Source organism: Furipterus horrens, unplaced genomic scaffold, assembly GCF_987537825.1.
Source record: "Furipterus horrens unplaced genomic scaffold, mFurHor1.1.pri manual_scaffold_3, whole genome shotgun sequence".
Taxonomy (NCBI): Eukaryota; Metazoa; Chordata; class Mammalia; order Chiroptera; family Furipteridae; genus Furipterus; species Furipterus horrens.
The window spans coordinates 75,278,965-75,306,060 of NW_028327173.1; the positions used below are offsets into that span (position 1 = coordinate 75,278,965).

At 34.8% G+C, this 27,096-nt stretch overlaps 1 long non-coding RNA gene across 1 annotated transcript in view; it reads right to left on the bottom strand.

Annotated features, from left to right (window-relative positions):
• Positions 1-349: 349 nt before the first annotated feature.
• Positions 350-27,096, bottom strand: part of LOC150015331 (uncharacterized) — a 129,580-nt gene continuing 102,833 nt past the window's right edge. The window contains exon 5 of the long non-coding RNA XR_016509987.1: positions 350-585. This is a non-coding gene — a long non-coding RNA (uncharacterized LOC150015331). The remainder of the gene's footprint in view (positions 586-27,096) is intronic.

The following is a 27,096-nucleotide window of genomic DNA, read 5'->3' on the forward strand; positions in this document are numbered from 1 at the left end:
TTTCTGAACATTACATGGCTAAATCCACTATACATCAAATAAGAGTGACTCATTTCTAATTTAATAGTGACACAAATCCATTGGAACTCATACATTATTGACAATGACATAGCATATTGACTTTGAATTTATAAAATATTGACTCACTTTTGTTGTTTTCTGCATTCTTCCTAGATAGGAAATAATTAGAGTGAGTTTTCCATAGGTTCTCATTTTGTTTTGCCCAGATGTGCTCAATCCATCACCTAGACAGACTGTTTTGAGGTCTTGACTAAAACATTACTAAATCAAAAGAATCAGTTGCATGCTAAATAACAAGAGAATATTTCATTTAAATAATCCTGTTAAAGCTTTGTGACAATATGCCTTTAAATTAATAAGAAAATTGTGTAAGAGGTCCCGACAGATAATCATACCATTGCAAAAGAGTACAGAGTTCTAGACAGAAAGAAAATGAGGCCCAATAGAGACATGTGTGTGGTGGTTCCTGAGCAGGAGGAGAACCCGGGCTGGAAGTGCTTCTCTTTGTTCTCTCTCTCTCTTTCACCAGCTCTCTGGTCCTGAACACATCTTCAGTTTCCTCACCTGAAACATAATGATATTGACTTTACCTCACTGTGTTATGGTAAGAAACAGGTTTGTGTAAAAGCATCCTGTACACCATAAAATATTACAAACTCAGAAACTATAAATGAGAACACTATATACAAGGTCTATCCAGAAAGTGTCCAGCTGCATACTATGAAAAACAGAGGCATTTATTGAAGAAAATACAAGATACAAGAAACACTATAATAAGACAATGATACTCCCATCCCCTTTGAAGTAGGCACCTTCAGACCAACTGTAGCACAATGTTCCTTCTGCTCTGGTAGCAGAAGCCTTGGAACAAATTTTGCCATGACATGTTTCATGCAAAGATCCCGCATCAAAATCTCAGACAAGGTAGATTTTGGAATTCCAGATCAGCTTCTAGTACTCACACTGTCAGTCGATGATCTTTGTAAATTGCAACCCATACATGTTCAACATTCTCAGGTGTTCTGCTTGTTGCAGGGCTTCTAGAATGTGGGTCACCTTCAACAGATTCTTGACCATCTTTGTAGTGTTTGTGCCACACTTTTATTTGCACTGCCTTCATTGAATCATCCCCAAAAGTCTTCTGAATCATCCAAATCGTTTTCACAGAGAAATGTTCAAACTTAATACAAAATTTGATGCAGATTCATTGTTCGACTCACTCAGTCATTTTTAATGCAACAGCCACACAGTACACATGCTCACTCAATGGTCTACCTCCCCCACTGACTAGTACAGTGAAGTCGTCATTAGTCACATGTGCGCATTCCAGTCCACACTCCTTGGCTGCCAGGTTATATTGATATCGCGCGAACCATTCTCGTTCCATTAACAATGGCTGGGCTTTTTTGGACAGACCTTGTATATGTAAGTTACAAACAAAGAGAAAGGCAAACTAGTGGGGTTGATTTGAAATTTACTCATTCTAACATGGATGTGCAAAACTAATTTTTTTAAAAATTGTGATTCCCGTTACATAACTGCTCAAAAGTCTTCATTCTTATTTGGTGGTAAACAAAGCAAAACAAAATAAAAATTTAAAGCTTATTTATTTGCTATAATTCAGGTTCTTCATTAAATAGTCAGTTTGGAGTAAATTTTTACCCTTTCTGGTTTTTCTCTCCCTCCTCTTCATAGACTGGCCTCTCCTCAAGCAGCTGTTTATACAATACTTTGGGGGCGGGGGTAGGGGTGGAGTATCTGCCTTTCCTGGTGGCTGCTACATCCTGAGTAAGTCAAAGCTCCTCTGGCTTGCTCCTTGAGTTTTGGTCTCTACTGTCACTATACCTGTTCGTGAAGTGTTTGGGGTGGTCCTCGCAGCATAGGCATGGGACAATGATTGCTTCTGTCTACTTCCCTGATCGACCAGACTCTTCATCTCAGCTCTCATTCCTCTCAGAGATTTGGCTGTGTGCAGCGTTGGAGCCCCAGGTGGAGAGGAGCAATGCCTGCAGATCTTCCTTGCTCTGCAATACTGGGACCCCTGTAAGGTGTGCTGATTCCTAGTTTAAGCTCATTTCAGTATCTCTACCCACCTAGAGTGGCCCTTTTCTCAACCAGCCACGTTTCAACTCTACTGGCCATGCTAAGGTGGTTTAGAGTCTCCCAAGTGGTATTTCCTCTGACTTCCAGGGGGCAGGGTGGAGAAGGCGGGGAGGTTGACATGGCCTTTTTTCTCTCATCTCCCTCCTCAACCTTCTTATTTTCCTTTTAGATGACCTTCCCCTCTGTTCCTATTCCCAATCGCTCATCAAGCGTCATTTTGCACCACTGGGGATGGGGGTGTGGGGGTGGGAGTGGGGCTTTCCTTCCTATGTGGTTGGGTCCCACATCTTACATGCTCAGGCTTTCTTCTCAATATGTAAATGGAAGCTTTAGCATTTTCAACAAATTCTGGCTTGTGTAAAAACTTTTCTAACAAATGCACAATGATATATTTGTTCTAGAATCCAGACTGTATCTACTTTACACATAAAGCAATAAAGGCCATTGATTTTATGACTGTGGCAGCTGCAGAGCAACAAGATTCACATGGAAATTTTTTAAAACATCACTAAATATTTGAAAAAAAATGTCCTTACTACATAAACTAGGTAATTTAAGATCAGAGGAGATTTCAAGAGCTTCTTGAATAAAGGAAGAAAAATGACTTTGTGAAATAGCAATCATAAGGAGAAGTTGTTACCAACCCATTGTAGAGATGAAGAAATGAAGTCTCTGGGAAGATAAATTTCAGATTGTGAACAGTGAAACCAAAATTTAAATTCAAGTGTTTGTATTATAACTTGAGTGTTCTTTTTACTATAAATGTAGAAGCTCCTTCACAATGCCAGTTAATCCAAAAGGAAAAATATGAATATGAATTCCTGATACTTCCTACACAAACAAAATATATGACTTCAGTGAAGATTACAAAAGAGAGAAATCCTGATGAGTCATTAAACTTCTTCATTCATTATTTTCATGATTCAACTAGTACTTATTGAATATGTCTGATATATCAAATATTAAGCCAGGGATTGGAAGTCTTAAATTGGCAATTATTCCTGCTCTTAATTAAATCCCAATATAGTGGGGAAAGACAAACAAATATAATTATAATATACCTAAGCAAAGTCAGTGCTATACAATTATTTCTTAATCCTCACTCAAGGATATGATCATTGATCTTAGAGAGAGAGAGAGGAAGGGTTGGGATGAGAGAGAAAAAGAGAGAGACACACATACATTCATCAGCTGCCCTCCATATGCACCCCGACCAGGTATCGAACTTGCAACTCCGATATGCATCCTGACTGGAATTAAAGCTGCAGCCTTTGGGTGTACAGAACAATGCTCCAACCAACTATGCCATGAGGTTCTCAAGGTATACAAATCAATTTTTTTCATACCTCAAATGTTTACTAGAATTTCACAGTAATTCTACAGGTGGAATTTCATTATGTCCCAACACATTTTGGGATGTAAGAGATAAGGCAGTCAAAAATACTTCGCTCAGTAAGTCTGCAAATCACAAAGGAAAAGACAAAAATGAACACAAAGCAACCTGAAAGTCCTGAAAGCCACCTATCTCCACTCCTTGTCTATTTCTCATGGGCCAATGTACTTTCGACAGCCTCAATGCACTGCCAGCAGCTCCTTTCTGGAGCACCTGTAGTTGCCTATACACACCACACATGCTGCATTAAAAAATAAATTTAGTAAACTTCATTAAAGCATCTTGCTCAAATATGTCATTTTCTAGTGATCTGAGAAAACCGACAGGGAGAATCCCCCTGAAGTATGTCAGCATTTCGGTGTCTGGTTAATGCAAAGGTTTTAGGAGAATAGAGCAAGATTTCTTTTGATAGCTAAAGAGTGAGGATAGTCTTCAAATGCCAAATGTGGTGAGGGAAAAAAGAACAAATGTGTCAGAATTATGTTCTTCCAAATCCTGAAATTCAAACACCTGCCCTGAAATATTAAGATCCTTGACTTAAAAATGGAACTTAATAGGCTATTGCTTCATTTAAAATTAGTAACTCCAATTAAAAAGAAAAAAGTACAGTTATCCTTTAAATACTAAATAGTCTAGAGATGTTTAGTAAAATAAAATAAAAACCCATACCCATTTTTTTCTCTCCTCTGAACAGAGCTCATTTACATATCCCACTATGGAATTATATATGTGCCAATTACCTACTGACATAAATATTAAAAAAAAATATTCTATGAAAACAGCAAGTCGAAGAACTACCAAAAACATGCACAGGCAAAAAAATGGATCTGCTTGAAAACAAATTCTGTCATCTTGCTTATTCATGTGTGAACATCCAATATGCTCAATGCTTTGACATCTCTATTCATTTTGGGGTTTGAATCAGTTATAACGATATGACCTTTAACTGTGTGATTGATTCATCAAAAATTCTGAAATATGTTACATAAGGGACTAAATTCACATGCATACAAATATTTTTATGGTGTTCCATTTTAAGTGATAACTTCCACACAAAAATTGAGGAGACCTAAAGATAATTTTTTAATTCACATATGTTCAATCATTCATATGTAAAACTGTATCTTTCATTACAAAGTTTACATTTAAAAGATTTTTTTGCAGCTGTGTTCCTAAAAATGTTTGACAAGAACATTCTGTAAAACTCCGTAGCTAATGAAAGGCAAAGAGAAGTGTCATTTTTCTATTTATATTCTACTGGTACAATCAGACTTCTCTAGACAAAATCTAGGCAAAAGGAAAGACACCCAGTGGATTAAATGGCATAAGTTCCAAGCTTTTCCTCCAGGTTTCTGTGCCCTCAAGTAATAAACTGGCTTTTGCATCTTGCAAACATATGCAGAAAACTAGGCCAAATATGGCTGATAAACTTGGCCAAGTTCTTCCATGTGACCTACTGTGACAGCCAACCTCCAATTCCCAATGTCAATTCCATTTCCAAATAAAAACTTTACTTTTTCATTAAAATACATTAATATTAAATATATAGATACAAATAAACCCATATCACATATTTGGTTGGAGTAAAAAGCAATGTTTACTTTAAAATAACAAGTGTACTATATTTGTCTTATTGGTAGGAGTGACTACTGATAGTAAGATGAATATTATGGAAATAAACCAGAACATACAATCTTATCTACATGGTCAAGGATTTAGAAGCTTAAAGAAGAAAGTGTCCTGTGTTTCTGCAAGGTGGAATGTCTTCTAGGTCGACCAGAGCAATGGGCTATCTTGACTAGATCACTAAAGTCAGCTGAGACTTCATGGCTTTACTTGAAATTTCAGAATTTCTTGAGGTTCTTCTAGTTGTCAAATTTAAGAGTAAAGATGTTTAAATAAATCTATGCTTTCAATGTTGATAATCAACTTATATAAATGTACACTATCAATACATTTGACATTTTGAAGCATCTACTACTAAACTATGAATGACAATAAGCTGTGAATGTGTACACAGTCCTTGTCCTCAAAGACATCACTGTAATAGTACACACCCTAAAATTCGTCCCACCTGGAGTTGCAACCTGGTGCTTTGGGCTCTCTTTTTTCAAGCCATTTTCCATTTTGTCAAGTTAGATGGAATGATTGAGTTATTGTGTCTGTTACATATTTCTATATTGGAGTGACAGTTGTTTATTGCACCATTACCAAAAGCTGTATTCTGACAGAGTGCATGTCACACATCAGTGAAGATGAAACAACTTTTTCGTGGCTAGCTCATTCAAACAAAATTACAAGGAAGATGCATGTGAGATTAATATATGTGTCTCCAACTACAGATAAGTTTTTATCTGACATAAGGAATGTATTGAAACTGTACAAATTATATATCTTTTAATATTTACATAATGGTATTTATACTCCTAGAAAATTCTCTCAATACATATCCCAGACACATCAACAAACCTCCTTACACCACCGTATTTATTTTTCTTTCTTATTATGACAAACTTGCCCTTTCTGCTGTCTGCTTCCTATTGTCTTCCAAACAGGCTCAAACCACATTTCTCCTGGATCACCAGTCCTCTTTCCATGTTGGTCACTACCTCTGCATCGACCTCCTTCTTATCCAAACTTCTGAGAAAAGTAGGATATTTTTAGTGAACCATCTTCTTCACTCCATATTCATTTCTGAAGCCAGCAGATTGTGGTTTCAATATTTACCATTCTATCGAAACTACTTAGAGCTAAAGTTACATAATTTTCTAAGTTGCAAAGTCCAATGGAAACTTTCCACCCTTCACCTGGCTTATCAGTTCTGCTAAATTTGGTTTTGTTGAACACACCCCTTTCTTAGAACCATATGTACCCTTGAGCACTCCCTTTATTCTGAAATGGCCCATCTTCCATTTGCCTCATTCCCCTCAACACTCCTCTGCAGTATTGCACAGCCCTTGTGAAGACTATGGAGCCAGTTTATCTTGGCTGAAATCTCAGTTTTTCCATTCATTGGCAGTGAGATTTGTGGGCAACTCATGTAATTTTTCTTTCCTTAGTTTTTCCCATTTACAAATTGGGAATTATACTAGTATTAGCCATTCAACACCAATTGGCTATGTGGTGAGGTCTGGGGTGTGTTCTTTGTTCTGATTATTCAGGCAGGCACTCAGTTTCTGAGTCTTGGAAATGGGACCTTCTCATGAGTCCTGTTCCACTCTAACCTGTACGTCTGGGCCTGAGATGTATTCCTGCCCCTTACCCAAGAAGAGAGGGTTTTTTTTTCTGTACCCTCTTTCAGCTTCAATGAGCTTTACAAGTGCCTGAAGAACAAGAGTTTATTGCTCTTCCCTATGTGGTTGTAAGACTTTTATTCCATAGGAAAGAGAGAAGAATACAGATGGGGCTTCCTGCCTTTCCCTCAACCATAGCTGACCCACTCACCCACGCCTACAAGAATGATTACTAAGGGCACCTGACCTGTCTTTTCTTGTAGAAGAGCCTGGATTGCTGTAAATTCCCCTTATGTCCGCAGTCCCCAGAAGTTTTACCTCCTGTTGCTATCCTATGCTTGGTAAAAAAGTGCTTGCCCCTCATTTCTCCTTGGAGGCACTTGCCTTTCCTTAGAGTCTTAAGTTGGTTTCCTGGGGCTCTCAGCTCTCTCATGGTTTCAAGAAAAGTTATGCATTTGCAAATTTTCTACCATTTTGTTGCTATAGTAAAAGTGAGATCATTACTCCGTTGTCTTTCTACATCTTAAATAGAAGCCCATAATACTGATTTTTCAAGGCCCCAAAGTATTTCTATAGACAAAGGGAAATCTTCTCAACCAGCGATGTTAGAGCAATTGGATATTTATCTGGGGGAGAAGGGAAGTTTTACCCACACTTCACATTATACACAGAAATGTATTCTAGATTATCATAGATCTAAAAAACAAAATTAAATTACAAAATTTTGAAGAAAAGCATAAGATATATTTTCATTCTGGGAAAGGCAAAATTTTCTTAAGAGTAGAAAAAATATTAACAATTAAAGAAAGAAGTTATAAAGCGAACTTCATCAAAATTAAACATTTGTTATTTGAAAGACATCATTTAAAAAGTAAGCAGGAAAGTTACAGAGAGGGAGAAAATATGCAAAAGACATATATCTGACAAAGAACTTCCATCTAATTCTAACATTCAGTAATAAAATCAAATGAGACACCATTATACACCCACTCAAAGGGCTAAGATTAAAAGACTGACACCACCATGTGTCAATGAGGATGAGAAAAAAACAAACTCTCTTACATTGCTGGTGGAGGGTAAAATAGCACAGCCTCTTTAGAAACTCATGTGGAACTTCCTTATAAAGTTAAACACACTTTGATCTTTACCTAAGAGCAATGTGAACACATACCCATAAAAATCTGACACAGAAATGTCCCTAATAGCCTTATGTAAAATGGCCCCAAACAGGAAACAATCCAATTGTCCATCAGCAGAACAGCTAAACAAATTCAGGTATGCCCAGACAACAGAACACAAAAATTTTAAGAAGAGGGAGGAATTGAGTCACAAAAGACTGCATATTGTATGATTCCACAGAATCCCAGAACCAGCAACACTATGTACAAGTCAGAACAGTGGTTGCCTCAGGGGGCGAGGATGATAGGACCAACAGGGGAAGGGCCGGAGCAACTTTTCTCATGACAAAAATGTTCTATATATTGATAGGGGTACAGATTACATTTCTCAAAACTCGTCAAACTGTATGCTTAAGATGTGCAATTCTTCATCTGTAAATCTATAAATCATCTCAATAAAAAGGTTGAATGTGAAAAAATATGAATTTACATGTACACACATGAGGCTTTCTCTGACTACATAAAAATACCGCCTCCTTCTCCTCTCTCTTACACTTTTGCCTGTTTAGTATTTGTGATACACTTATTTACTAAAATTTGACATTCTAGTATATGCTTATCTATCATTTTCATTGCCTATTTGAATGTAAGTTTCCTTTGGGTAAGGACCGTTTTTTAATTTGCCATTATATATCCAATAGTAATGGCTATGACTAAAAGGCAAGAATTAATTAAATTGAATGCTGAACTTTGATCTGTTTTCTTGGTTATTTTGGTTTCTTCTCTGCTTGCCTAGTTGGTTTTTTTTGTGTGTGCGTGCGTGCGTGTGTTTTTTTTTTTTTTTAATAAAAAGAGATAAAGCATGGGTATAACACTTTGAAATTAATAAGCACTATCCCACTTAAAGAATGATTAAATACAAGAAATCAGCTGTTTAAGAAAGATATTCAATGTAAGATAGCTTAAAGTTTTCTGTAGAACAGCTTGTTGTGGTTGTAACTTTTTTCTCTGAGCTGCTTTCCAAAGCAGGAACAAGACCGGGGAAGCAGATAGCACATTGGAAGGCAGAGCTTCTATCCAACTGGCTAAGTCATGGGGATTGCTCAGCTTCCCCACAGTCATGACTTTGCCTTAACTCTGTGGCTAATGGGAATTCATTATAAGACAGCTTTCTAGGATTAGAGTGTTGCAGTTATACCAGTAATATGGAGAATTTCAAGCTGAGACTCTGTTCAAGCGTTTACAGATTTATAGGTAATTAGATCCTGTCCACAGCTCGCCTGAAATCATGTTAGCAAGATCCACATTAAAGTGCATTTATAGCTAGCAGGGGTGTGACACAGTCCTTTTGGCCATTATAGGCAGCACTGTAACAAGATTTTTTCTATTTCAAGAATATTTTCTTAAATAGAATAAATGAGTTGGTTTCAAGGAAGCCCTAGATACCGTGCCAGGTTTCCAAACCAAAGGGGCCTCAGTCACCTGTCAAATATATAACCTCATGGAATATCACACACACACAAACTCACTAGAGAAAATAAGCACGGAGTTTCTTAAAATTTAAGTATATTTATTAATTGAGAAAAGAAGAAAATTGAAAAGAAAGATAAAACAGTATCCGATGGAACTTGGAATACAACATATATTCATTTTATAATGTACAGATTACTCAAGTTTCAGGTAAATGATTGTCCAGCAATCTATCTAAATTTTAAATTGTCCTATGGTAGTAAATGCTAGAGATACCTAAATTGGATTGAAGGAATGTCCTGAACTAAAGCAAGCATCATTAATTTTCCTGAATGAAAAACCTAGTGTTACTTATATAATTTGGAACAGCATCGTAATTTATTACACATATGTATAAGTGTCCCCTGACTCCCAGAATATAATTATTCATATGTGAACAATTTGTGTTAATAAATTGTATAATAATGCCATAATTTACCTATTATGTTAACAAAATATTAACCAGCAGGGTACAATATTTCAATTTAGTTCAGGGAAGGAATGGAATACTGTAAAGGTCTCCTTTAATGAGGGGTGATAGGTCAGTAATGGCCCCATAGAAAGGGTGTGGCAGTTTTCTATATTTATGGTGGACAATTATTTAAAGACCTATTCCTTACATAAAATCTTATGTTACCAATCACCTGTGAGACTCCACTAAGATGAGGAAAGGGCACAATGGGATTTCTGTAAAGCAGTAAGTTTAAAGAAACTAAATAAGTCTGGAAAAAAACTCAGCTCAGCAAACAATTTGACTCATAATTGCCTTTTATTCATGGTCACTGGCAAGGCTTACCCTCCATTAGGAGGATTTGCCCAGCCTCATCTGTTTACTCCAGTCTGGTTTCTATCTAAAATAAAGAGAGTCACTTGTAAAGCAACAAATTCATGCACACGCGCATGCATGCACGCACACACACACACACACACACACACACACACTAAGAGTATATACTTAGCTCAAAATGAAAAAAGAAAAGATTTCTTCTTTCTCCCTATTAAGACTAACAATCTCATGAACTATCATGTAATGCTTTGGTAGAAGCTGTTATAGCTTTTGCATTCAAAAATGTTACCAGTAGTGGAAGTTTTAGTCATAAAGGACCCTCTTAGGAATTCCAGACAATGACAAGTTGTCCAACAATTTAGACAAAAATATTTGGTTTAAGAGTGAAGCCACTTTGTCTATCTCTGTTTCTCACTGGCTTTCTCTGTTTCTCACTGGCTTCCTCGCTTGATTTTGGAGAGAAACAATGACTTTTGGGAAACTGAGCTATATTTTAAAAATAGATAAATACCTGCATGGCAATAGTATTTTTCCTAATTTTGCAACTTCGATCTTGAGAAGGAGCTGACTCTGAGGTCCTGAGGATCCAACACACAGTCATAGAAAGGACACTTCCTCTCAAGTGCTTTTTCAGACCCACTGAGTTTCCCCACCCTTATTGCTAGTCTTTAACCAATAACTACCTAGTCATAATTACCAATACCTGGTCCTGCTCAGCATCAATTCACATTCTTGGCAAGAATGCCAGACACAGTTCTGGAGCCCACAAGCTGTGAGTACAAACTGACAGGCCCTGACAGTTTCTGTCTGGGCCAGGATCTGAACCAAGAGGCAGGGCAAAACTCCCATCTGCTGTCCATCTGCCACCCTGTCCCATCAAAAAAGGTTATATCATGAACCACAGACAGATGGGCACTGAAGAGATCTATTAGGGAGAAAAGGGGGTCTCAGACGATTAGAATTATGACCTTTGATTCAACATAAAAATCCCAATAGTAATAAAAAATCATGAACAAGTTGAAAGTCTTTAATTGTGTAAAACAGATATTGCGTCTTTTGCCAATATCGAAAACAGATAAATACATAGATGTTTGTATACTATTCACTAAGTATATAGTGCACTAGGTATATAAACCTAGAAGCAAAGATAAGTTAAGACTATCCATTCTCGGCGGTGCAGATAGACTCTTAAGAAGCTACACCATCGTCTCTCAAGACGGACGGCTGCCATACATACACTTATGAATGTGTATATATATGTATATTTGCATGTATATAAATATAATATCTTCACTTGAAGTTGTTTTTCTCAATGACACATCAGTTAAGTATAACAATGTTATTAAACTAATAAAACGGAAATCTTTTATAGTTCTTTGGTAGTGTGCATTTTAAAAGCCTACCCTATAGACAGGAAACTGGGATAAGTCAGCTCATGTATTAAACAAAAGACTTAAGACATAAAAGGAATAGTAAACTCCTGAGCTAAACCTAGGGCTGTTATGTTTCCATAGCAAAAACAACATCTGTAAGGCAAATAAGCATCCTGCACAAAAGGCAGTTTATTCAGTTCACTCAGCATACAGTGTGTACATACCATGTGCCAGGCAAAGTGCTAGATGCTACAGACAAAAACGCAAGTAAGACACAGGTCACTTCATCACTACCAAAAAAGAAAGTAGAACTACATATTACATGATTTACATCAGCTTATGATTATTATTCTGAAAACAAAAAAGCATACTGTACTATTTTCAAAATGTACATCATTCAAACACAGTAATAGATCCTTTAATTTTTGTATTTTATCATTATATAAACACACCTTCATAAGGAAGTTGCCACTGACCTACTATATGTAATTCACAACAGGAAATATTGCCACCCATGTTAATTCTTGAACTTTTTACTTTTAACTAAAATATATTTATTTAAGGCCCTGGCCAGGTAGCTAGTTGGTTAGAGCATGGTCCAGATAATCTAATGTTGTGTGTTCAATTACTGATCAGGGAACATACAAAAATTAACTAATAAATGTGTAAGTGGAATAACAAATCAATGTTTCTCAAAAAAGAAAATATATATAAATATATTTATTTAAATAAACACAAAGAATCAGTCCTAAGAGGCTTAAACACTATATTAGCTGTACATTACAGAATTAATACCACTTTAAATTATATACAGCTCGATTCTCATGGCTCCAAGCACTTCATATATACAATCAATTTTATCTTTAATAACCCAGTGGAGGAAGAAAATATAGTATTGTCTTCCATGCCCTTGAAATAATATAAATGCAAAGAATGTGGAATCTAAAGTATCATAGTAGCTATTTTCTTAAACTGTGTGTGTAAAATGGACGCAGTTTGATAACTCTTGCTCTTCTCTGCACGATTTGCACATGAAGAGAGAACTTTCTTTGTTGTCACAATGGTTTGTCTAAGTTCACAAGAAAAAGATTCTATACCCTGTCATACAGTCAATTTTTGTCTCAGGAAAAGAAAAATCCATATGGGTTTTGGTTCAATAATAGTAGGGATAAACCCACTGTTACATGCTGATTACCACTAAAAACTTTAAACTATATAATTATATAAATATATTATATAAATACATGGACATACATATAAACACTATCAATCACCTCAGAACTCTCAAAATCAGGCAGATTATGTAAGAGAGTTGAAACCTGAAAAAGTAACCAGTATTGTGATGCTTCTAATTTTATTTATTTGTTGTTTTCTCATATCCAGTATGACCCCAAGAGTAGACCCTAGAGCAAAGTGGTGAAGCAATGGTAAACTCAGAAGCCAATAAAGTCCATTTTCCTGACAAAGAGGAATCAGAAATAAAAAATCCTGCAGGTCAGAGAGTTTGGGGAGAATCCCAGAGATTAGAGAATGAGGGAAAACTATCCATTGATTCTGTGAATAAACAATTATCACTTTAATTCCTGAACTAAGCATACATGGAACAGTCTGAAATGAAAATACCAAAAGTTCTTGGAACTGAACAGAGATTTTTGGCTTCTGCACAAATTTCATTCTAAACCTGGATTTCACATGTGCCAGAGACACATAAACCAAGATAGTTTAGACTTCAGAAAACTAAGCTGATCTGAACCAGCCTCCTAAGAAGTTAAGACATAACTTACAGTGTGAGTCTAAATGGCTTGACTGCTTGCTAAAATAAAAACCATCATCTCTAGATGATTATTACAGGATACAATAATAGACTAACAGAATATTCACAATATCCAGAATGCAATCTAAAATTACTCATTTCTATTTTTACTTTTTTGAGGTATCTTCATACTGTTTTCTACAGTGGCTGCACCAGTCTGCATTCCCACCAACAGTGTACTAGGGTTCCTTTTTCTCCACATCTTTGCCAGCACTTGTTGTTTGTTGATTTATTGATGACAGTCTTTCTGACTGGTGTGAGGTGATATCTCGCTGTGGTTTTAATCTGAATTAGTAAGCATCCCTATGTTCATTGCAGCATTACTAACAATCGCCAATATATGGAAGCAGCCCAAGTATCCATCAGTAGGTGAGTGGATCAAACAACTATGGGACATTTACACCATGGAATTCTAGTTGGCTGTACAAAAAAGAAAACTGTACCCTTTGCAACAGCATGGGTGAACCTGAAGAACATTATACTAAGTGAAATAAGCCAATCAGAGAAAGACAAATATCACATGATTTCACTCACATGTGGAATCTAATGAACAAACTGAACTAACAAGCAAAACAGAGACAGACTGAGACATAGAGAGCAAGCTGATAGCTATGGGGGTGGGGGGTTAAGGGGTGGAGGGATTGAGCATAAATGAAAAAGTACTTGTGGACATAAACAACATTGTGGTAACTGCAGGGAGAGGGGGATATAAGAGGAAAAAATGGTAATGGAAAAAATGTAATAAAAATAATAATTTAAAAATAAATAATAATTAGTAATTTAAAAATAAAATAAAATATCTAAAAATTAAAATAAAATTACTCAACATTCAAATAACCAGTAAAATATGATCAATTAATTCTTTAGAAAAAAGACAAAGAAAAAGACTTAAGTGATGGCACTATCAAAGATATTTAATCAGCTGTTATAATTATGCTCCATGAGTAAAGTAAAATACTCTTGAAATGAATGAAAATATAAGCATTCTCAAAAGAGAAAAATAAACCTTAAAAAAGAAATAAAACTATTGAAAAAGAAAAATACAGTATTTAAAACAGAAAAACTTGCTGGGTGGATTCAAAACAGTATGGAAATAATGAAAGAAAGGATCTGGAACTTAGATATACGTTAATAGAAATTGTCCAATCTGAAAAAAAAGGAAAAAAAAGAATAAAATAGATAAAAATATCTTCATAGACCTATGAAACAATAACCAAGGGTCTAACATATGTAATTGGACTACCAAAAGGAGAAGAGCTATATATGAGAAAGAAAATTTTATTTTTTAATAAAAATTATATATATTTAATGTGCACTACATAATGCTTTTATATACATACATATACACTGACAAAGATAGACCATATTCTGGTCTGTTAAAAAGTCTGAATATTAAGATCAATCAAACTCATAGAGTATATTATCTGAGCATGATGTAGTTAAATTAGAAAACAACAATAGCACTTAGAAAACTCCAAGTATCTGTAAATTAAATAACACACTTCAAAATAATTAATAGGTAAAGGACAAATGCACAAGATAATTCAAAATTATTTTGAACTATATAGCAACAAAAATACAACATGTTCAAAGTTGTGGAGTGAAGCTAAAGAAGGACTTAGAGAGAAAGGTATACTTTAAATGCTTACACTGAGAAGAAGAAAGATATAAAATTAATGACCTAAGATTTCACCCTAAAAAGCTCAAAAGGGGAATAAATTAAATTTAAAAATATTTTAAATAGAAAGAAAAAAGTAGTTAAGTGTAGAAATCAATGAAGGATAACACTGATGGACAACATCTAATAGCTAGTTACCTGAAAAGATCAACAAAGGTGACAAAACCCTCACTGAAATGTCCAAGAAAATGAGAGCAAGGACACCAATCAATATCAAGAATGTAAATGAGTTAATCACACCAGACTTTAAAAGGATAATGAGGTAAAGTAACAATGTTACACTAAAATACATGACAACCAAATAAAATTGACACACTTCTTGAAAAATACAAGTTACTAAATTTGATACAAGAAAAACAGTAAGATGGAATAGACACATAAAATTAAATTATCTAATACTTTTCCTAAAAGAAAACTCCAGGGCCAAATATTTTTACTAGTGAATCCTGGCAAAAACTTTCAGGAAGAATTAACACTTACTTTACACAAATATTTTCAAAAAATTAAAAAGTTAGGATGACTTCCTAACTTTGTTTTGTAAGGCCAGCATAACACTGATACCAAAATCTAAAAATCATGGATTTTTTTTTACAATATCTTTATAACCTTCATATAGATGTAAAGATCTTTTAAAATATTATCAAATGTTATTTAATTGTGTGTGTATGGGGTGTGTGTGTGTGTATAAAATTATAATTAAGGAAGGGGTTTCCTAGGAATGCAAGGTTGGTTTAACCTGCAGAAGTCAATGTCATTCAGCATATTAACAGAATAAAGGAGAAAAAAAATAATCATTTCAAAAACTGTTTTTAAAAAAAAGCATTTAACAAAATTCAGCACCCCTGGCCCTTGACAATGGTGGCTCAGTTGTTTGGAGCACTGTCCCATAACTGAAGAGTTGTAAGCTGGATTCCTGGTCAGGGTGTATTCCTGGGTTGTGGGTTCAGTCCTGGTCCGGTGCCTATGGGTATATGCAGGAGGCAACCAATTGATGCTCGATGCTTCTCTCTCACATTAATGTTCCTCCCTCTCCCTTCCTTTCTCTCTAAAAGCAATGAAAGGAAAAATGTCCTCAAGTTGAGGATAAAAAAAAATTCAACACCTCTACATAATTTTTTTAAAAATAGTAGGAAACTTCTTTAAACTGATAAAGGGCATCTAGGAAAAACTAACAACCAACATTACACTTAAAAGTAAAATGTCTAACTAATTATTCCCAACAGATAAAGAACAAGGCAAGAATGCCTGCTTCCGATACTCTTATTCAATGTTTTACTGCAAGGTTTAGTCATTGTGTTAAAGCAAGAAGTGAATAACAGTCAAAAAAGAATTAAAACTGACAGGATTTGCATGTTATGTAATTGTTTATCTAAAAATATCAAGAAACCCATAAAATTCTACACAGACTATAAAAGATATATTAATGACAAAAAATTGAAAATAATTTTCTTCTTTTCTTTTGCATTAGTGGGAAAAAGAATACCTTGAAATAAATCTAAGCAAAGATATACAATACCTCTATATTTAAAACTGCATAATATTGCTGCATTACAGAATACATAAATAAATGAAGAGATGTACCATGTTCATGGATGGCAATGCTCCCCAAACTGATCTACAGATTCGATGTAATTCTAAACAAAACCTACCAGGCTTTTTACGGGGGTGGGACGTGGGCAAGTATTAATTGATAGCATGATTCTAAAATGAATTTGGAAATATAAAAGACCTAGACTGTTAAAAGTTGAAGAATTCCCCTCACCTGATTTCAAGATTTACTACAGGGTGGGATAAAAGTAAGTTTACAGTTGTGAGTATTTGAAACAGAGTTTATGCTTGTATTATTATTTATTAATTATTGTATCATTTTCCATATAAACAACTGTAAACCTACTTTGCAACAACCTGTATTTAGCTACAATAATCAAGACTGTGGATTATAGGCAAAAATATGGAGATATTGTTCTATGGAACAAAAAAAAGTATCCAGAAATAGACCCATATATATATGGTCGATTGATTTTTACAACTATGAAGGAAATTCAGTAGGGAAAATGAAAGTCATTTATACAAATTATACAGGGAAAATGATGATCCTAACCTCACACTCAATGCAAAATATTGACTCAAAATGGATCATATGCACAACATAAAACTTATGAACGAAAACACAGGGGAAAATATTTATAATCTTATGGTGGGCAAAGCTTTTGTAAAAACACACAAAAACCACAAAACATTAAAGCTAATAAATCATATTTTATCAAAATTTTACATTTTGTTCTGGGAAAGGCACCATGAGAAAATGAAAAGTCAAGCCATTCATACACACGAAGAAAATATTCTCAACATAAATACCAGATGAATGACTTGTATTTAAAATATAAGAAGCACTCTTGTAATTCAATAATAAGAAACAACCTGTTTTTAAAAAACAGACAAAAGATTTGGACATAAACATTACAAAAGACATGTAAATGGCCAAAAGTGCATGAAAAGATGCAAGCATAATTCAGTACTCAGAGGAAAGTAAATTCAAAACTACTAGACATCTGTTAGATTAGCTAAAATGAAAAAGACTGACCATACCAAGTATTGAAAGGATTTTGAACAACCAGAATTCTCATTCACTGATTATGGGAATCTAAAATGGTGTAACCGTTTTGGAAAACAATTTGGCAGCTTCATAAAACATTAAACATACACATACTATATAGCCCAGTGATTTCAGTTCTAGGGATTAACCCATGAGAAAAGAAAACATATCAACACAGATTTGGCAGCTTTGATTTTATAGCCATTAACTGGATATTAACTCAATTGTTCAATAAACAGATGAATGGATAAGCAAATTATGGCATATTCACCTACATAATGGAATACTACAGGGCAAAGAAGGAAAAAAAGAAAAACAAAATTCTTATAAACAATAACATAGACAATATTGGAGCAGGTGGAGGATGGGGAAAATAGGCGAAGGTGATTTAGAGGTCTAAACTTCCACTTATAAAAGAAGTCACTGGGGTGTAATGCCCAGCAAAGGAAATATAGTTAATAATATCACAGTAACTTTGTGTGGTAACAGGTAACTACTAGAATTATCATGATGATAATTTTTTATGTAATAAGAGTAAGTATGCTTTACCTCATATAAATAACATATACAATATAATGTAAGCTAATATTGTCAACTATACTTCAATTTTTTTTTAAATGTTAAGCGAAGAAGCCAGGCCAGAAAAAGTATACACTTAAATTCTATCTATATAAAATTCTAGAAGATACACTAATTACAGTGGAAAAAAAAATCAAGTCAATGGTTCCCTGGAAATGAAGTTGGAAGGAGGGAGGAATTGCAAAGAATTTCTGAGGACAGTTTTGGAGATGATGGAAATATTCTTTATCTTGATTGTGGTGATGGTTTCCTCAGTATAAAAACTTGTCAAAATCGATCAAGTTATACAGTAGTCCCTCTCTATATCGTGGTTCACTTATCGCAGGATTTTTTAAAATATTACATTAAATTATTTATCATGGATGTTTCACTATATCACGGGATTTTGTGGTACTGTACAGTAAATACTAAAATGTGGGGGTGGGGGTCTAGAACGTAATACCCGTGATAAGTGAGAGATCAATGTATTTAATGTGTGAAGTTTGTTGTACTTCAATTATACCTCAGCAAAGATGCAAAAAATATGTAATACTCTTGAATAAGTCTATAAAACACAAACACAACACAAAATTTAAAAGCTGCCAATACCCATTGGGTTGAAGAAAATTTTATTTAGTCTGTTCTACCTCAAAAAAATTTTTTTGTTTTTGCTTTTTAAAGGTAAAAATAAAATAATATGTTTGAAAATATAATATTACATTTAGTTACAGTGTTGCAAAAGTCCTATTATTTCAAAAGGTAATACTATACAATGTTGCTTTACATACTTTTATTTAACGATGTCCTAGTGGAACATCTACAGTTGAAAAGTTTGTCTTGTAATTTATTACATATATTGAATATTACACTTAAAAATAATCTTTGAGACCGTCCAGAATAGCAATCAGAGTGTTAAAAAAAATGATTAATTTTACCAAAGGGACCACTTCCATATAAACAGATCATTATCTATACATGGCTTTATAGTTCTAAATTTAACATAAAACCATAGTATATATATTATAACCCATAAGACATAGTCTATGTATAAAAATATGCATATAATATTTACATGCCTTAATAAAGAAATATTGTCAGTAACACTTTGTGCTCCTACAGAACATTTATCCCTGAAGTGGCATTCATAGGTATTGCATGGAGGAAACTGTGATGGGGCAATTATGCTAACTTCCAAGTCAGGAGAAGATTATTCTAAGGCATGGCTTGGCTTCTATTTTCTCTAGGCTTCAATTTTCTTACCAATAAAATGAGGAGGTTGGGCTTGATTATCTTTTAACTCTATTTCAAATCTGAAATTTGCTGTATTTTTATCCTCACACTAATAAGGAAAGCAGGATCAAAGGCTGACGCTGAGAATGGTGAAGGGAGTTGTACAAAGTTGCAGGACCAGTTGAGGCCAGATGTGGGATTAGAGTCCCCATCACCCCACACCTAGCTCTGCCCCCTCTCCACTGCCACACACTGCTCTGTGAAAACGCGGTAGCTGTCTTCTTAACAGGACCCATGCTCATTGTCTCCAGACTGCTGAATTTCTGCTTGAATGAATAAAGAAAAAACACACAAGGGTATGGGCTTATGACTCAAATACCTGGGATTTTATCTTTGCACCTAAAATTCCAGGACATGCATGAGCTTAGAAGGAAAAAGAAATCCTTGAGAAAAGAGATTTATCTTATGACTGATTTCATATTATCAATAGTATTTATTTATGGATATTTAATAAAAGTATGCTCAATAACCTGACGACTAGCATCCCTTCCCTCAAGAATAATTGTTTTAAAAAAGGTCAGTTTTTTAAGAAACTGGAGAGTAGCCATGGGGGTACAAAGCACAGCTGAGGCTTCAGGCCCCCACTCAACTTTACTGGAAGTGCTCCAGATGTTAGGACCTAGAAGGTGGTGCAGCAACACAGAAGGAATGTGGCTGGTAGGTTTAGAGCCATCTGAAAGTTAATACCAGCTCATTGTTTCACAACTTTAGATTTTGAAGAATTAGATTTCAGTGTCTTCACTTGCTAAACAAGGTCATCATCTCTACCCACAAAGACTAGAACAGAAAAACAGCCTTCTCCCCCAATATTTTATGATGAAGAGCTTTACATATACAGTAAAGCTGAGAGAAATACACAATGAAAGTCCATTTCCCTCCACCTAGATTCTGTAATTAATGTTTGGTCATATGCTTTTTATCAGTTACCTATGCATCTTTCTATCCCTCTATTCTTTAATCATTCTATTTTATTTTAATTGACTTTTTTTTAACTTATTGATTTGAGAGGGAGAGAGAGAGAACCATTGATTTGTTGTTCCACCTATGTATGTATTCACTAGTTGACTCTTAAACATGCCCTGACCAAGGATCAAACTCACAATCATGGCATACTGGGATGATGCTCTAACCAACTGAGCTACTGGACCAGGGCGATTTTATTTTTTATCCATTTCAAAGGTAGTTGCAAGGGTCAATACACTTTACCACTAAACACTTCTGCATTCATGAGACAGACTTCAAAATCTTTATAGTGTTTCATTAGCAAAATTAACATATAATGAAATACATAAATTTTAAGTGTACCACTCAGTAAGCTTTGACAAACCCATATGACTGTACGACACAAATCTCCATTAAGATAAAAAGCATTTTCATGACCCCTCACGCCCCTTTCTGGTTAATCACTGCCCCTATCCCTCCTGTTCTGATATATTTTTATCATAAATTAGTTTTGCCTGTTCAAGAACTTGTTATAAATGAAATCGTAATGTTTTTATGTAGCATAAAGGTTTTCTGGATTCATCTATGTTGTATGAATCAGTAGTTTTTTCTATTTTAAGGCTGAAAAATATTCCATTTACGAACCTCACAATTTATCTACTCCCCTTTGCATGCTTCAGCTATATCCACTAATGGCTATTCTAGATAAAGCTGCTATAAGCATTCTTGTGCAAGTCTTTTTTGTGGACATGCTTTTATTTTTCTTGTAACAATACATAGGAGTGAAACTGTAGGCCCTGGGGCTCATAGATGTTTAGTTTTATTTAAAAATTAACAGTTTTGTCCAAAGTGATTGTATAATTGTACATGCCCACCAAAAATCTGAAAATTAGTTCCTCCACATCCTCACCAACATTTGTTATTAGTCGCAATAAATTTAGCCACTCCGATGAGTGTATTTCAGGTGGTTTAATTTGTATTTTTCTAAAGCTTAATGATGCTGAGTATTTTTTTCCACGAATTTATAATCTATTTGTACATCTCCCATGGTGAAGTATCTGAGCAAGTGTTTGACCTGTCTTTGTATTGAATTATCTGTCTTTTTATTATCAAGTTGTATAAGTGTTTTTATATGTTCTGGAAAACAATCCTTTGTCAGATATACGTTGCATAAATTTCTTAACACTGTCCTTTGATTAACTCAAATTTCCAATTTTATTAAGTCTAATGTATCTGTTTTTGTGATTTTTGCTTTCTGTGGCTCAAGAAACCTTTGCTGACCCCCAAATCACAAGATATTCTGCTGTTTTCTTCTGGAAACTTTATAATGTTATTTTTTATTATTAGGTCTATGACTCATTTTAAATTAATTTTTCTGAAAGGTGTAAGGTAGTTTTTTGCAGCATCATTTCTAAAAATAAATTCGTCTCTCCACTGGACTGCTCTGGCAGCTATTTTGGAAAGCAGTTGACTATATGAGTATGGGTCTATTTGGGGGCTTAATTCTGTTCCACTGATCTATTTGTTTCTTCTTATGAATCTATCACAAAGTCTTGATTACTGTAGTTTTATATTAAGTCATGAAGTCAGACTTTGTTCCTCAAACAAATAAAAAAGCCTGCTGGGACTTTGGTTGGGATTACATTGAATCTATATATCAATCTGGAAATAGCTGGTATCTCAATATTATTGTGATTTCTAAGCAATAAACATGGCCTCTCCTCCTATATACTTAAGTCTTCTTTAATTACTTTAAGCAATGTTTTATAGTTTTAAATGTAGATATTTTGCATATGTTTTACTATAGTTATCCCTAAGTATTTTACGTTTAATCATGCTTGAGAGTGGAATTTTTGAAATTATTTTTTCCAATTCTTTGTACTAACATGTAAAAAGATAATTTAAGTTTGTATATTGACACACTACCCCGCAACCTTGTTAAATTAATTTATTAGTCCTGATAGTTGTTTTATCGATTCTTCAGGCTATTCTGTGAAATCAACTGTCATCAGTAAACAGGAAGAGTTTTACTGCTTCCTTTTCAATTTATATTTCTTTTATATATTTTTCTTGTCTTATTTTACTAGCTAGGACCTCTAAACCAATAACTATGAAGAGATTACAGTAAACACCTTTGCGTGGTTATCAGTCTTCAGGTGAAAACATCCAGCATTTCACCATTAAGTATGACATTAGCTGTAGATTTTTCATAGAGTCAATTTATCAGTTTAAAGGTCCCTAGCATTCCTACTTTGCTTCAAGTTTTTACTATAAAAGGATTTCCCATTTTGTCAAATACCATAAGTTTTCTACATTTATTTAAATCATCATATAATTTCTCCTCTATTCTGTGGTTCTAGTGAATTACATGGATTAATTTTCAAATACTTAACTTTGTATTCCAGTGATAAGCCCAACTTGTTTGTGATATATTGGCAATTTTATGCATTGCTGCATTCAATTCATAGTATTTTGTTAAGGTCTCTACTTTTAAAAAGTTTTTTGTGTGCTTTTGTTTGGTATCAGTATTATGCCATTTATCTAATACTTAAGAGAAGGCACATTAGACAATGAAGTGAGTTACAATTAGTATAACCCATAGATTATAAAATATTCACTCCATCCTGTTTTTGTTTCACATATTTGATTATATAATTGTATTTACCTTATTTAACAAGTATGCTAAATAAATGACTGGCTCTACTACTCCTTCACTAGTAGTTTTCCATCATATAAAGTGTATGAGATCATTTATAATGTATTAGACAGGCCTGGCTGGTGGCTCAGTTGGTTGCAGCATCATCCAGTGCACCAAAAGATTGCAGGTTTAACTCCCAGTCAGGGCACATACCTGGTTGCAAGTTCGATCCCCAGTCAGGGCTTGTACAAGAGGCAACAGGCAACAGATCGATATTCCTCTCTCACATCGATATTGATGCCTCTCTCTCTCTCTCTCTCTCTCTCTCTCTCTCTCTCTCTCTCTCTCTCTCTCTCTCTCTCTCTCTCCCCTCCACCGCTCCCCCATCCTTTCTCTCTAAAATCAATAAACATGTCTTTGGGTGAGGATTTTAAAAACAAATATATAGTGTAATTAGTGCACTATATTAATGAGGAAATATTTGAACCTTATCAAAAAAATCACACTTGTGCAGCATAAACTAGGCTCCCCCAAAATTTAACATTTTTATTTGATCTGATACTGAAAACAAATAAATATCAGAGATCTTTAGGTTTTTTGTAGTTTCCTAGTAACCCAAAAGGTGTAAATCATACTTGTTTTCCAAGATGTGATATCTCATTTCCTAATGGGTTTAGAGCATGAGTCAAAACAAACAAACAAGTAAACACCTACAGTACCAGACATACAAACTGATTGTGCACTGATTTTGTTATGTAGACAAACAACATGAGAAAGAAGTTAGAGGAATATTATCCCAACATATATTTTTTAATATTATTTCCTTCATTTTAACTTACCAAAGAAGAAAACAAAAAACAAAAAACTCCAACTAGCTAGCTACATGGTCTTTCTTTTAGCCACTAAACTTTACTCATTCATTTTCTCTTTCATCTCATAAATGTGAAATTAAAAATGCTGCAAATTTCTCAGCACACAGAGAAAGAGAAAAATTAGGTTGACAGGGTTCAGTTTTGACAGTGTATCCAGCTGTTTATAGCTTTTCATTTTTTCCATAAACCTAACTGGTATCAGTATATGTAAAGTTTCAACACTTCCAACTAGGAAATGCTTCACAGAAGAAAAATGCTTTCTTTGGAGTTTACAAATGCCATTTGGTCTAATTTTTCAGCAAGGGTTTGTCTAGTTAGATTATGAGATTTTTCCTGGAGAGCAACAGCAAGAGAACATCTCCCATGCTGTCAGAAAGGGAGAGTCATATTTTTGTTCCTTGGAAGAATCATATAATGTAATGGGCAAGATGTCAAGTGGGTGGGGAGCCATTAGCCCACATAAACCTCCAGAGAGATCTCTAAGAAAATGGAATTCTGAATAAGACATTACACTAGTATATTTGGTTTCAAAATGTAGTCCAAGAAGGCAGAGTGGGGCTGGATTTCATGGGCACAGGACTCACACTAAATGCTTCTCCCCAGACGGCAAGTGACTGTGAGGGTCTGAGGGCTAACCAAAGTTAGGAGTTATTTAGGGAAAACTGAATTTCAAAAACTGTAAAGATAAACTGCAAAAAAAAAAAAAAGGAAGAAAAAAGAGAAAGAAAAAGAAAGAAAGAAAGAAAGAAAGAAAGAAAGAAAGAAAGAAAGAAAGAAAGAAAGAAAGAAAGAAAGAAAAAGAAAAAGAAAATGAAAGAAAGAAAGAAAGGAAGAAAGAAAGAAAAAGAGCTCAGTGAGTAAAGGCAGGATCCACATTGAAGCTGCAGGGATCTAAGTTAGCAGCTAGTGCAGGATGAACACCTTGGATGATTTCTGCAAGTTTTCCTCTGGCTTAATTTATCATCTATCAGATGGGTGTGTCCATGAGAAATGTCAAAAGGCTTGAAAAGCTAAAAGCAAGACTTAAGTCAAGATTCAATTCTTAACTATGAACTCCACATTAGAGCAACTCCCTGTCATGTTATTTTATATATATTTTTTAATTTATGTAGTACATGCTTTTTGAGCAGATCAAAGTGTTTGGTTTTTTTTTTTCTATAGATGACCTCTATTTAGGTAAGCCTGATATTTTAAAAATCTGTTTGAAAACTACTAAGTTTTAAACTAATAATGACTCAATGATGTCATTTTTACCAGGACTTACTGGAGGACAGTGACCTAGATCTCATCTTCTATGTTTTGCTGTCTTAGAGACTTGGACATGTGGGCCAAAGCTTATGTTCATGGCTGATATACGAGGTCTGTCCAGAAGATATCCAGCCATGTAACATGAAAAACATTTATTAAAGAAGATCCAAAACACACTGTACATAGGACAATGATATCTCAGTCCCCTTCAAAGCAGGCATCTTGGGACCTCACACAGTTCTCCCAATTGCCATCAGCTGCCCTGTCGTATTTTCCTGAATCTCATCAATGATCTGAAATATCTTCCCTTTCAAAGATGATTTTAATTTTGGGAAAGGCCAGAAGTTGCAGGGTTCCAAATCTGGGCTATAGGGGGCCTGAGTTACCTGGGTGATTTGATGTTTTGCCAAAAAACTCTGTAGAGATGAGCTACATAAGCTAGTATGTTCTCCTGATGAAGCTGCCAATCACCAGTTGTCCATAGCTATGGCCTTCTGTCATACAAATAGTTTTTGTGTGGGAATGTTCAAGCCTAATACAAAATTTCATGCAGATTGTGGTTCTACTCCCTCAGTCATTTTGAATGGGATGGCCACGCAGTACACATGCTCACTCAACAGCATCTACCACCCCCACTGACTAATACAGTGAAGTCGTCATTGTTCATGCATGTGCATTCCAGTCCACTCTCCTTGGCGGCCAGATTACATCAATGTCATGCAAACCATTCTTGTTATATTAACAATAGTTGGACTTTTTCGAGACAGATCTTGTATTCCAAACTCAAATCATTAGAATGAGTTGATTTGTAAAATATTTTTCAGGTATCCACTCATCATGCATTCAGGTATCCATTTACTTGGTGTGCTGATTAAGAGCAAGAATTGGAGAGTCAGGCTGTGAGGGCTCAAATCCCAGCTTCACTAGTTGCTACTCTGTGACCTTGGACATGTGATGAAACCCCTTTGGAATCAGTTTCCTCTACTCTACAGTGAAGAAAAGAGTGATACCTACCTCACCCGGTTGTTGTGAGAATGAGTTCTATATAAACCATTTTAGAATAGGGCCTGGCCAGAGGTGGTCATATCTAAGAATCAATTGTGGTTGCAGGTGTACTAGGAGAATACAAGTAATACTGCTATTTTTTTTTTTCTTATTACTGGATTTAAAAACATTCTATTTCAAGAAATTCCAAAAAGCAGGTAGCCCTGTCCATCTCAATTTCTGATAAAATCCCTCCTTAAAGAAACTGAAATAGCTTAGCCTAAGGTCAAATTTAATGACTAAGACTGTATCTACAAATCCATAAAGACTTTGAAAAAGAATGTTGACTTTATAATTCAAAGTTACTACAGTTGTCCTCCCTTCTCCAGTTTCGCTTTCTACAATTTTACTTACCCAAAGTCAACCAAGATCTGAAAATATTAGAATGAAAATAGCAAAATTGAACAATTTATAAGTTTTAAATTTCCTATCATTTAAATACCTCGCTTCATCTCATCACACAGGCACCGTATCATCTCACATTGTTCATCACAAGAAGAAAGGTGAGCACAATATAGTAAGATTTTTTGAAAAAGACCAGGTTCACATACTTTTATTACAGTATATTGTTATAATTGTTCTATTACTAGTTATTGTTGTTGCTATCCTTCTGTGCCTAATTTATAAATTATACTTTAGCACAGATATGTATGTATAGGAAAAAACATAGTATGCATAGGTTCAGTACTCTCTGTAGATTCAGACATCTACTCTGGGTCTTGGAGCATACCCCCTGTGGATAAGGGGGACTACTATGTCTCAGTTGCCTGGTTTTGCCTGAAAATAGCTAACTGAGGAAGATAGAAATGTTCATATGCATACCTCAAAGATACCCAGGACTTACCCCCTTGAACAATGCAGATGTGGTTGCAGAAACTCA